A 14772-nucleotide genomic window follows, 5' to 3' on the forward strand; every position below is an offset into this window, starting at 1 on the left:
AATGCCAAATGTGGGTGAAGGGGAGAAGAAAAGCAAAGCACGCTGCCATGTGTGTACCTACGCAACTGTCTTGCATGCTCTGCTCATGTACCCCAAAACCTATAATCCAATAAAAAATTAAAAAAAAAAAAATTATAAAACAAAACAAAACAAAACAAAACAAAAAAAAAAAAAGAATTATAAAAAAAAAAAACTATTCTAAAAAAATTTATCTGGAACAAAAAAAGAGCCCAAATTGCCAAAGCAATCCTAATAAAGAAGAACAAAACTGGAGAATCTCACTACCCAACTTCAAGCTATACTCTTAGGTTATAGCAACCAAAACAGCTGGTACAGAAAAAGACACCTAGACAAATGAAGCAGAGTAAAAAACACGGAAATAAAGCACCACACCAGCAACCATTTAATCTTCTACAAAATTACCAGAAAAAAAAAAAAAAGCAATGGGAAAAGACCACTTATTCACGAAATGGTGCTGGAATAACTATCTTAGCCATATGCACGAGAGTGAAACTGGACCCCTACCTTTCACTACATACAAAAATTAACCCAAAATTGATTAAAGGTTTAAGTGTAAGGCCTCAAACTACAAAAATTCTAGGAGAAAACCTAAGAAATATCATCTAGGCATTGGCCTTGGCAAAAATTCCTAAGTCCTCAAAAAGCGATTGCAACAAAAACAAATTGACAAGTGGGACCTAATTAAATAATTTCTGCACAGCAAAATAAACTATAAACAGAATAAACAGACGAACCACAAAATGAATTAAAATATTTGCAAAGTATTTATCTAACGATGGTCCAATATCCATAATCTATAAGAAACTTAAATCAACAAGCACAAAACTCTATTAAAAAGTGGACAAAATAATGAACAGACGCTTCTCAAAAGAGGCTATATAAGCATCTAACAAACTTATGAGTAAGTGCTCAACATCACTAATTATCAGTGAAACACACATTAAAACCACAATGAGATACCATCTCACATTAGTCAGAAAGGTTATTATTACAAATTTTAAAAATAATGGATGCTTAAGAGGGTGTAAAACCACACTTTATTGATTATTTCTTAGATTTAGAAAGAAACTATATAATATGATATATATATATATATATATATATATATAAAATAAGAAACTATATGATAATTTGCTAAATTACAGTTTTAGGACTTGTTATATGACAAATATTTAATTAAAAATTGATGACAAAATATCTACCTTATTGCAATTTTTATGCAGAACAAAATATTATAAGCAAGAATAGTAAAGCCTAAAATTAAAGCTGAGTTTGCAAGAGAAAGTTTGAAAATTGCTATGAGAGACAATCTGACAAATTACAGCTTCAGGATAAAACGTATTTGTAGAATATGTCAAAGACTTCCTGTGGTACCATATCATTTCTCAGTTAGTTCTTTCTGTTGCTCACCTCTTTGAACAAAATCTCAACTTTCTTTCCTTTTAACTTTATGAAATAGTATCATGAGAGGCAGATTTGCTTTTGCCATTTTTTTAATTGAGGATACTTGGAACCTACGATAAAAAGGTTAAATGTGTGTGCACTGAATTGCTCCTAAATCATACTATAATCATGCTGGCAATTTTTAAGAACACAATATGTGTGAAGGATAATATGTTTAGTTATGTAAATGTTAATCACATTCACATAATATTTATACATTGTTATTTCAGACATTTTGTGTATATATCCAGTCTTCTTCATAAACAGTTAATATCTCTGATTTGTTTCCTTGCAGCTCTCCACAACTTTTACATGCAGCAATGTAGCATTCTCTCATAACAGTACTGTAATCTTTACATAAATTAATAAAATATATTTGTTTTAAAGTAATGCCCAGATACAAACACAAACTCACACGCACACTTACACCTATCCAAAGTCACTAAATGTAAAATCAGATTATTTTAATTGACATATTCAGGTAAGAACATCTCAGAGGTGAAAATAACAATTTTCTTTGTTAAAAATTCTTTGCACTAGTCTCATCTTGTATTTTTAATATTAAATAACAATAATAAACTTCTTAAAATTACATATTTTAGGCTATTTCTAAAGAAGGGAGGCAGTTGTTTGATTACCTTTGGTTTACACTTCAAGGCACAGTGCAAGATTCTAAAGAGACATAAAAGTGTTTACCTGACTACTAAGTGATATCTTTATCTGACTAGTTTTCAGCTCTACATAATTTCTGCCTTTAACACGAAAAAAAATCCTTTTCTGAAAGACAGGAATATTACTCTTGAAATACAAAAAAAAAAAAGCCATAAAGATAATACTAATTAAAACAATAGAAAATGTCAAAAATCAAGAAATCACATGTGAAATGCAAAATGGAATTGCCATGAAAGAGAACATTTATTTTATTATGAGAAAGTTAACTGTTGATTAAGCATATTTAATCAATATGAAAAATTAATATAATTGTTTCAAGTCATTTTCCAGTAAAATGTTCTGCTGATTGTAATAACCGTGTTATTGTGTGTACAATTTTACTGCTAAAAGCTACATCTTATTCCAGTAAGGAAAGTGAGAAATTACAAGCTGACAAAAACATGAAGATTCTGATCAGGAGACACATAGACCAAACATGCAAAAACTCACAATTTTAACAATGGGATTTTCTATTTCCAGTTAAGCAGTACCAATCATTCATCTGAAGGTGACTTTCCCAAATTATCAAATATATTTTTAAACTATGCAGTCACTTAATACAGCATTTTATGAACATTTACAGATTATTTTCCAAGTTAGGGTTTATCTCAAAGAAACATATTTTGCCTTCCAGGCAAAAAAATAAAAGAAAGTGAAATTCACACAGCATTAAGCCGAGTATTTTAGAATCAAGAAATACTATATATTTCTAGAAACTATTGCAGGTACCATATTAGAACATTTGTTTTTGTACTCATAGGTTTTCTTGTCTATTTTTTTAGTTAACTTTATCTGAAAGGTCAGTGAATCACTCCCTTCTTTAATATACTTCCCCTTCTTTTGCCCTTGATATTTTTGATCCAGGATTGACAGATGTGGGGCCCTGAGGCAAAGCCACTGACAGAGAATCCTACACAGCTTAAGATGCATACATTCTATTTTTGGAATGTTACATTCACCAATGAGGACATTTACTTTGGTGACTGAGAACTGTGATGCAATGAATTCAACCTGGCATAATGTGTGAGAGATTTCCTATTCATTTTTCAGGGAGGCATGACTCAAGAGGAAAAAGTTGAAGAACTAATGATTCCAGAGGTTTACAAAAAGAAATAATTAATCCTGGAGATAGAGTCAAGAGCTCAACAAAGCCAAACTACATTTGACTAATTCTATTAATAATTATCTCTTCAAATTTGTAGTTTATAATGAAAGCATAGTAATGAACTATGCTTTAAATTGATGCTAATATAATTATTTAATTTTATTACTTAAACATTATTTTAAATAATCTTTAAATAAAAATGCTGTAGTTTATCATCAAACCATAATTAGCTTCCAGACAATTGGGCAATTTGAGAATTTAACATAGTTAATGAAAGTTGACTAATACCTATGAAAATATTTATTTAAATGTAAGGTGTATATAGAAGTATACTAGAAGGAATTTACAGAAGATGTAAAGAATGGATGACAGCCTTTCTTAAGATGCTCCTTGGGTGACCCTACAGGAAACATTTAAGTGCTCCGAGATTATTTATATAACCTATAAAATGACATGCAACCTTAGCTTCTTAAAAGTAAAGTGCTAGGTTAAATTATAATGTAAATTTCTTTACAATTAAATTAAAGAATTTTATAAAAATACAGTGGAAATCCAAGTTTAATGTTGAGAAAAATTGGGACAATAAAATATTTATATATATATATAATTATGCAAAATCATGTTTTATTGGAAATGCTTTTGATTTCAAATTATTTAATTGCCTTAGATTTCTATTTTAACTGCATTAGAAAAACCTAGTAAAATCATAAAACATTTTAATCCTCCTACCTCTCGGGGGCAAATATTATTATTTCGGAAGAATATTCAGATTTAACAACATAATCTTGAAGCATTCATCTGCTTACATATTATAAACAATTTTCTTAATGTTGTAACTAAGAATGGGATATACAAAAATCTGATATTTTTTCAGATGAATGACAATAGACCCAAATTTTAAAAATAAAAAACAAAAGTGAGATAAAGGCATACACTGGATGCAATACCTAGGAGTATGAATACAAAGGGGAAGTTAATTTTCTATTACCAATAATCAATAGAATATTAAATAGTAATAACAGTGAATTAAAATAAGTGCAAACAGACTGATCATGAAAAATCAGTATTCTTAGAGGTTGTGGTAATCACAAGGGTAAAAAGCTAGATAAGGAGACAGAAATATGAAAGAGATATGCTCTAGGAAGTAAGGAAAAGTGAATAATGTAGAGTGCAGTAAATCAGGAACCAGAGATGCACAGTGTCCAAGGAGGAGGACAGAATATAGTCTGTACTGAGATAAGACATTTGGGAAGAACAGTCATTAATAAACCAGGTAGGTGACTTTGGACATTTCAATACTTCACCTAAGGGAAGGTGACTTTAATATTTTTGTAATTCTAAGGACTTGGGATTCTGAGCTTGGCCTTAATTTTATTTAACTGGCATTTGCACAGGCACGAACATAGGTGTAAATATGGCTGTAATTGATCTTTAAATTTGACATATACTTAAAAATATACATACATATAAAGCTGAAATAGTACTAATTTTCTCATTTTTTAATATATACATATTTGATGTAGGTCATTATTATAGTATTTGAATAAAGGAATACATCCCATAATATTTAAACCTGATGTCTTTCAGATCATCTGGCATGCATGTCCTTTGGTCCATCTGTTAGGCTGTCATGATGCCATACTGAGGAAGTGGCAAGCTAGTTTCAAGTAGACATAAATGCCAACCAAAGATTAATTTAGCAGGATAGCTTATTGAGTGCAAAAACTGACATCTCCTATAAGTGGAAACGCTTGACTAGCAATGCCAAACTGGGGCCTTGTGCTTCATTACATGTGAGTGCATCTGTTGCCACTTGTATCCCTAATGCCATAAAAGAGAATAATTTTCACCATGAAACTTCTTTGAAAAAATGCAAGCACAGCTAATTGAATAGGTAAGAGAGGACAGGCCTTATTATGGCATATCTGATAAAGTTGCGGAGACAGATGCTTCTGAAAAGTAGTTGAATAAATAACTATACAATATTTCTCTAGAGTTTAAAATATTTGGTCAAGATTTCAATGATACCATTGAAGAAGAAGCAAATTTAAAGAGGAACATGTAGTTATTCATGCAGTATTTTAAAAACTGAACAATATATGCAATGGGTTTTAGCAATATAGTTTATACACAGCTCAATGAAGAAAAGGAAGGATTTAAAAAAGAGGGTAATTTCAAGCATTATAGTTGTGAAATTCATGTATTTGGGAAACTGATATAAATCATTTAAGATTAAAATAATCAATAAAGATGAGTAAGTGGAAAATTATAGCCAAGTAGTATAAAGTAAGATATATCTTGTTTTGTAAAATGCAAGAGTGGGGAACTATTCACAATGAAATTAAGTTAACTGAATAAAATTTTGTAATATAAGTTTTATGAAAGTAGTAATGTTCAGAAAAGTCACCTCTTCAATTCACTGTAATAATTAATTTATGGATTTATTCATAAATATTTAGTGAGCAACTAGCATGCCAAATGCAGTGATTGAATTGTCCTAATGAATGATCTAAAATAAAAAATTGTTTTTTATTTTTACTTCTAGATGACAAGTTTTCTTTAACTGAAGAATTTTTAAAATTCAGGTGACTTGTAAAACGGCCAAATAGGAAGAGCTCTGGTCCGCAGCTCCCAGAGAATCAACACAGAAGAAGGCTGATTTCTGCATTTCCAACTGAGGTACCTGGCTTTTCTCTGGGACTCCTTAGGAAGTGGGCATAGCCCATGAAGTGTGAGATGAAACAGGGTGGGGTATCACCCCGCCCTGGAAGCACAAGGGGTCAGGGAAATCCCTTACTTAGCCAAGGGAAGACTTCAGGGACCGTGCCAGGAAGAATGATGCTATCCAGCCCAAATACTATGCTTTTCCCGTGATCTTTGAAATCCACCGACCAGGAGATTCCCTCAGGTGCCCACACCACCGGGGCCCTAGGTTTCGAGCACACAACTGAGTGGCTTTGGACAGACACTCAGCTAGCTGCAGGAGTTTTTTTTCATAACCCAGTGATACCTGGAGAGCCAGTGAGAGAACTGTTCACTCCCCTGGAAAGGGGATGAAGCCAGAGATCCAAGTGGTCTAGCTCTAGCTCAGTGGATCCCACCTCCACAGAGCCCAGCAATCTAAGATCTACTGGCTGGAAATTCTTGCTGCCAGCACAGCAGTCTGAAGTCAGCCTGGGATGCTCGAGGTTGGTGGGGGGAGGGGCATCCACCTTAACTGGGGCTTGAATAGGTGGTTTTCTCCACACAGTGTAAACAAAGTCACCAGGAATTTTGAACTGGTGGAGCCCACCACAGCTCTGCAAAGAGGCTGTAGTCAGACTGCTTCTCTAGATTCCTCCTCTCTGGGTACAGCATCTTTGAAACAAAGACAGCAGCCCCAGTCAGGGACTTATAAATAAAACTCCCAGCTTTCTGAGACAGAAAACCTGGGAGAAGGGGCAGCAGTGGGCACAGCTTCAGCAGATGTCAATGTTCCTGCCTGCTGGCTCTTAAGAGAGGAATGGATCTCCCAGCACAGCATTTGAGCTCTGCTAAGAGACAGACTGTCTCCTTAAGTGAGTCCCTGACAACTGTGCCTCCTAACTGGGAGAAACTTCCCAGCAGGGGTCAACAGACACTTTATACAGAGGAACTCTGGCTGTCATCTGACAGGTTCCTCTCTGGGATGAAGTTTCCAGAGGAAAGAACAGGCACCTATCTTTGCTGTTTTGCAGCCTCTGCTGGTGTAATCCAGGCAAACAAGGTCTGGAGTAGACCTCCAGCAAACTCCAGCAGACCTGCAGCAGAGGGTCCTGACTGCTAGAAGGAAAACTAACAAACAGAAAGGAGTAGCATCAACATCAACATCATCAACAACAACAGCAACAAAATCCACACATAACCCCATCCAAAGGTCACCAACATCAAAGACCAAAGGTAAATAAAAACCATGAAGATGGGGAGAAACCATTGCAAAAAGGCTGAAAATTCCAAAAACCAGAACACCTCTTCTCCTCCAAAGGATCACAACTCCTTGCCAGCAAGGAAAAAAAATTGGATGAAGAATGAGTTTGATGAATTGACACAAGTAGGCTTCAGAAGGTGGGTAATAACAAACTTATCTGAGCTAAAGAAGCATGTTCTAACCTTGAAAGAAGGTTAAATGAATTGCTAACTAGAATAACCAGTATAGTGAAGAACGTAAATGACCTGATGGATTTGAAAAACACAGTATGCGGACTTCGTAAAGCATACACAAGTATCAATAGCTGAATCAATCAAGGAAAAGAAAAAATATCAGAGATTGAAAATAAACTTGATGAAATGAGTGTAAAGAAAAGATTAGGGATAAAAGAATGACAAGGAACAAACAAAGAATCCAAGAAATATGGGATGATGTGAAAAGACCAAACCTACGTTTGGTGTAGAGGAAAGCGAGAGGGAGAATACAACCAAGTTGGAAAACACTCTTCAGGATATTATTCAGGAGAACTTCTCCAACCTAAAAAGACAGGAGAACACTCAAATTTAGGAAACACAGAGGACGCCACAAAGATATTCCTTGAGAAGAGCAACCCCAAGACACATAATCATCAGATTCACCAGGGTCGAAATTAAGAAAAAAATGTTAAGCACATCCAGAGAGAAATGTTGGATTCCCACAAAGGGAACCCCGTTAGACTAACAGAGAATCTGTCTGCAGAAAACCCTACTAGCAAGAAGAGAATAAGAACAATATTAAAATTCTTAAAGAATAGAATTTTAACCCAGAATTTCATATCCAGTCAAACTGAGTTTCATAAGTGAAGGAGAAATAAAATCATTTACAAACAAACAAATGGTGAGAGATTTTGTCTCCACCAGGCCTGCCTTACAAGAGCTCCAAAAAGAAGAACTAAATATGAAAAGGAAAAACTGGTATCAGCAACTGCAAAAAGATACCAAATTGTAAAGGCCATTGACACTATGAAGAAACTGCATCAATTAATGGGCAAAATGAACAGCTAGCATCATAATGACAGTATCAAATTAACACATAACAATGTTAAACTTAAATCTAAATGAGCTAAATGCCCCAATTAAAAAACACAGACTGGCAAATTGGATAAAGATCAAGACCCATCAGTGTGCTGTGTTCAGGAGACCCATCTCACATGCCAAGACACATCTAGGCTCAAAATAAAGAGATGAAGGGATATTTATGAAGTAAATGAAGAACAACAGAAAAAGAGGGTTGCAATCTCAGTCTCTGATAAAACAGACTTTAAACCAGCAAAGAATTTTTTAAAAAGGAAGTGTATTACATAATGGTAAAGGGATCAATGAAACAAGAAGATCTCCTAAATATATATGCACCCAATATAAGAACACCCAGATTCATAACACAATTTTTTATAGATCTATAAAGAGACTTTGACTCCCAAATAATAATAGTTGGAGACTTTAACACCCCAGTGAACTCAGCTCTGGACTAAGTGGATCTAATAGACATCTACAGAATGCTCCACCCCAAATCAACAGGCTATACATTTTCTCAGCATATCATTGCACTTATTTTTAAATTGGCACATAATTGGAAGTCAAACACTCCTCAGCAAATGAAAAAGAGCAGAAAACATAAAATACAGCATTTCAGACCCCAGTGCAATCATATTAGAAGACAGGATTAAGAAACTGACTCAAAACCACACAACTACATGGAAACTGAACAACCTGCTCCTGAATGACTACTGGGTAAATAACAAAACTAAGTCAGAAGTAAATAAGTTCTTTGAAACTAATGAGGACAAAGACACAATGTACTGGAATCTCTGGGCCATAGCTAAAGCAGTGTTTAGAGTAAAATTTATAGCACTAAATGCCCATAGGAGAAAGCAGGAAAAATCTAAAATCAACACTCTAACATCACAATTAAGAAAACTAGAAAAGCAAGAGCAAGAAAATTCAAAAGCTAGCAGAAGACAATAAGTAGCTAAGATCAGAGCAGAACTGAAGGAGCTAGAGACAGGAAAGACTTCCAAAAATCAATGAATCCAGGAGCTGTTCTTTGAAAAGATTAAGAAAATAGACCACTAGTTAGATAAAGAAGAAAAGAGAAGAATCAAATAAACACAATTTAAAAAATGATAAACAGGAGATGACCACTGAGTCCACAGAAATACAAACTACAATCAGAAATACTATAAACACCTCTATGCAAATAAACTAGAAAATCTAAAAGAAATTGATAAATTCTTGGACACAAACACTCTCCTAAGACTTAACCACAAAGAAGTGGAATCCCTGAATACACCAATAACAAGTTGTGAAATTGAGGCAGCAATTAATAGCCTACCAACCAGAAAAGCCCAGGACCAGATGGATTCACAGCCGAATTCTACCAGAGGTATAAAGCAGATCTGGACCATTCCTTCTAAAATTATTCCAAACAAGAGAAAAAGAAGTACTCGTCCTTGACACATTTTATGAGGCCATCATCTTCCTGATACCAAAACATGGCAGAGACGCAACAACAACGAAGTTTCAGGCCAATATCCCTGATGAACATCGATGCAAAAATCCTCAATAAAATACTGGCAAACAGAATCCAGCAGCACATCAAAAAGCTTCTCTACCACGATCAAGTAGGCTTCATCCCTGAGATGCAAGGCTTGTTCAACATACCCTAATAAATAAACGTAATCCATCACATAAACAGAACCAAGGACAAAAACCACATGATTATCTCTATAGATGAAGAAAAGGCCTTTGATAAAATCTAACACCCTTCATGCTAAAAACTCTCAATAAACTAGGTATTGATGAAACATATCTCAAAACAATAAGAGCTATGTATAACAAACCCACAGCCAATATCATACTGAATGGGCAAAAACTGGAAGCACTTTGAAAACTGGCACTAGACAAGAGTGCCCTCTCTCACCATTCCTATTCAACATAGTATTGGAAGTTCTAGCCAGAGCAATCTGGCAAGAAAAAGAAATAAAGGGTATTAAATTAGGAAAAGAGGAAGTCAAATTGTCTCTATTTGCAGATGACATGGTTGTGTATTTAGAAGACCCCCATTGTCTCAGCCCCAAATCTCCTTAAGATGATAAGCAACTTCAGCAAAGTCTCAGATACAAAATCAAGTGCAAAAATCACAAGCATTCCTATATTCTGGTAACAGACAAACAGAGAGAAAAATCGTGAGTGAACTCACATTCACAACTGCTACAAAGATAATAAAATACCTAGGAATACAAGTAACAAAGGACATGAAGGACCTCTTCAAGGAGAACTACAAACCACTGCTCAAGGAAATAAGAGAGGACAAACAGATGGAAAAACATTCCATGTAAACAGAAGTATACCTGTGACAGAAAATGTATAGCACTTCTTTCAATTAAGTGCTTCTTCCAGAAAAATTTGAAATAAGATTAACTTCAGAGATTCAATGAAGGCTTTATGTTGAACTTTTGTATATGAGGACGTATTGTTTCATTTTCATGCTGCTGATAAAGACATGCCCATGTCTGGGTAATTTATAAAAAGAGATTTAATGGACAGTTCCACATGACTAGCATTGTCTCACAATCATGGCAGAAAGTGAAAGGTGCTTCTTACATGGTGACAGCAAGAGAGAATGAAATCAAACAAAAGAGGTTTCCCCTTATAATACCATCAGATCTGGTGAGACTTACTCACTACCTTAAGAACAGTATGAGGAAAACTGCCTCCATGATTCAGTAATCTCCCACTGAGTCCTGACCACAACATGTGGGAATTGTGGGAGCTACAGTTCAAGGTAAGATTTGGGTTGACACCCAGGCAAATCATACCATTCTGCACCTAGCTTCTCTCAAATCTCCTGTCCTTACATTTCAAAACCATTCATGCCTTCCCAACAGTCCTCCAAAGTCTTAACTCATTTCAGCATTAACTTAAAAGTTCAGAGTTCAAAGTCTCATCTGAGACAAGGCAAGTCCCTCTGCCCATGAGCCTGTAAAATCAAAAGCAAGTTAGTTACTTCCTAGGTAAAATAGGAGTACAGGCATTTGGATAAATACACCCTCTCCAAATAGGAAAAATGGGCCAACACAAAGTGGCTAAAGCCCCATGCAAATCCAAAATTCAGCAGTCAAATCTTAAAGCTCCAAAATAATCTTCTTTGACTCCATGTCTCACATCCAGGTCAAGCTGATGTAACAGGTGGGTTCCCATGGTCTCAGTCAGCTCCACCCCTGTGGCTTTGCAGGATACAGCCTCTGTGTAGGCTACTTTCACAGGCTGGCATTGAGTGTCTGTGGCTTTTCCAGGTACATAATGCAGGCTGTCAGTGGATCTACGATTATGGTATCAGAATGACGATGGCCCTCTTCTCACAGCTCCACTAGGCAGTGCCCAGTAGGGACTCTGTGTAAGACTCCCACCCCACATTTCCTTTCAACACTGCCCTAGCAGAGGTTCTTCATGAGAGCCCCACCCATGTAGCAAACATCTGCTTGGACATCAATGTGTTTCCAGACATTCTCTGAAATTGAGGTGGAGGTTTCCAAACCCCAATTCTTGGCTTCTGTGTACCTGCAGGCTCAACACCGTATGGAAGTTGCCAAGGCTTGGGGCTTGCACCTTCTGAAGCCACGGCCTGAGCTGTATCTTAACTCCATTTAGCCATGGCTACAGTGGCTGGGAGGCAGGAAAACAAGTCCATGGACTGTACACAGCAGGGGAGTCCTGGGCTTAGCCACAAAACCATGCTTTCCTCCTAGGCTTCTGGGCCTGTTATGGGAGGAGCTGCCACACACAGCTCTAACATGCCCTGGAGACATTTTTCCCATTGTCTTGGTGACTAACATTTGGCTTCTCATTACTTAATGCAAATTTCTGAAGCAGACTTAAATTTCTCCTTAGAAAATGGGTTTTTCTTTTTTATTTCATAGTCAGGCTGCAGATTCTCCAAACTTTTATGCTCTGTTTCCCTTTTAAAACTTAATGCTTTTAACAGCACACAAGTTACCTCTTTAATGCTTTGCTGCTTAGAAATTTCTTCTGCCAGATACCCTAAATCATATCCCTCAAGTTCAAAGTTTCACAAATCTCTAGGGCAGAGGCAAAGTGCCACCAGTCTCTTTGTTAAAAAATAGCAAGAGTCACCTTCACTCCACTTCCTGACAAGTTCCTCATCTCCATCTAAGACCACGTCAGCCTGGATTACATTGTCCATCTCATTATCAGTATTTTGGTCAAAGCCATTAAACAAGTCTTTAGGAAGTTTCAAACTTTCCCTCATTTTCCTCTCTTATTCTGAGTCCTCCAAACTATTCCAACCTCTGCCTGTTACCCTGTTCCAACATTGCTGCCACAGTTCTGGGTATCTTCACAGAAGCACCTCTCTCTACTAGTACCAATTTACTCTATTAGTCTGTTTTCAGGCTGCTGATAAAGACATACCCAGGACTGGGTATTTTATAAAGAAAAAGAGGTTTAATGGACTCACAATTCCATGTGGCCGGCAAGATCTCACAGTAACAGCATAAGGCTAAAGGCTCTTCTTACATGACAGTAGCAAGAAAGAATGAAAGCAAGCAAAAGGGGTTTCCCCTTATAAAACCATTACATCTGATGAGACTTATCAATACCTTGAGAACAGTATGAGGAAACTGCTCCCATGATTGAGTTATCTCCTGCTGGGTGCCTCCTACAACATGTGGAAATTAAGGGAGGTACAATTCAAGATGAGATTTGGGTGGGGAAACAGCCAAACCATATTAGAAGGAAACAAGTGTTCAAAAACACAAGAATCAAACTCTTGACACCATGATCTCTCCAAAAGAGTTTTCTTAAGGAAAAAAATTCGTATGGTGGGGCTTAAAATAAGAAGAAAATAATCTAATTTAATCAATGGTTTCCATTTTGAATGTGCAAAGAAGTGACACATTCACCGATAAAATATTACAGAGGAATCCTTTTGATATCTATTGTATACTGCTGATTTATCAAATTAGGCTAACAACAGTTCACTTTCAACCACTCAATATTTCAACAATTCCTGTGAAAAAACTTATAAAATCCCATTAGCTTTTTCTTTTTTTAAATGAATAATGTTAAAAATATGCTAAATATACTCCACATTGAACAAACCAATTCAGAAAATTTTAGTGCATATGTATTTTATGTATACTTAAATACAAGTTTAAGAAAATTTGTAATCCCACTATTCTATTCCAATCAACTGGAATCCCACTCTCTGCATTTTCCAGCCAGAAGACTTAGTATCCATGCTTGAGCTAAAGTCTATATTAAAACTGCTGCCTGACCCTGCAGTTCATTCCATCCTCTATGTTACTACCTTGATTGTTTCTCAGGTTAGCTCGACTCCCACTACAGTTACCAAATCCACTCTGATTTCCAAAGCTACCTGGATTACCACTAAATCTTACACCTCTTTCTGTTTATTGCTATTGTGCTTATGCCTGCATTGGATATATGTATCCTGATTCCTTTAATAATCAAGTTCTCTCCACTGAGAGACTGGGCAAGCTATTAATCTGCAATGTAACAAAGGCAAAGGCCCTGAGTGGTTTGGGAATGAAGACATCTACCACTTCTCTGTCCTGCCAAAAGAACTAGTGCAGCTTATCAGAATTCATGTTCTCTGTACAATACCCCATAAATATCCTTTCACTTCTCAAAGTTTCATTCAGCGTTTTCTTAGAATTAGGAAGTGTACAGTCACACCATCATCCATCTGTCTTATGTTGCTATGACATTCTTTCACCTGGGTTTCATATTTTATAAAATGAGCAAAGCCAAACCCCTTTGAATAGCTACTTCTAACATCCTTCTTGACCTGCACCATAAGTATTTCTCTGAAGCTACTGAAATATTCTTTCAGATCCTGTTCAGTTGTTTTCCATGGGAGACCCAACACTACTAAGTCAGATGTTTTCTGGACTGCTCTTTTCACTTTTATGGCTAATGAAGCATCTGTCTTATCCCTTCTTCTTTAGTTATCTTTGGGATAGTTGACAACATATACCAAATTTCCCCAGCCATCATTGGGACCATGCAGAATTCCTTCTACCAGCCAGATACCTCTAATAACCCAAGACATAGGAATCCTGTAGGGAAGCCCACATACCTCTGTAACCATGGGCAGAAGCATCATTCCATTGACTTCTGATGGTATTTCAATGGGTTCATTATTCTAGTCTATTGTTACCTAAATATATTCAGATTTTTATTTTTTTAGTTTACTACTAGGCCACTGCTAGGAAGCCAGGCAGGGCCATTGAAGTAACGACATTAAAAAGAGCAGCCCAACTACTTCTTTCCCACAAAATGATCCTCTTCTGTCCTTCCTTGCCAACCCATGCTCATATTCTTCAGAAGCGTAACAAATGGAATCTTCTGGTTCCCGATTTTTTTTAACCCAGCCTGAAGTATGGAATATTCATTAATGGTATGAAAAATATCAAAAATTTATATCTTTTTAGCAACCAAAATAGTCAATTGTCTGAATATGCCAC

General features: G+C 36.0%; 1 pseudogene; it reads right to left on the reverse strand.

Annotated features, from left to right (window-relative positions):
- Positions 1–13542: 13542 nt before the first annotated feature.
- Positions 13543–14483, reverse strand: LOC108591064 (TAR DNA-binding protein 43 pseudogene; annotated as a pseudogene).
- Positions 14484–14772: the final 289 nt, after the last annotated feature.

Source organism: Callithrix jacchus, chromosome 4 (genome assembly GCF_049354715.1).
Source record: "Callithrix jacchus isolate 240 chromosome 4, calJac240_pri, whole genome shotgun sequence".
NCBI lineage: Eukaryota > Metazoa > Chordata > Mammalia > Primates > Cebidae > Callithrix > Callithrix jacchus.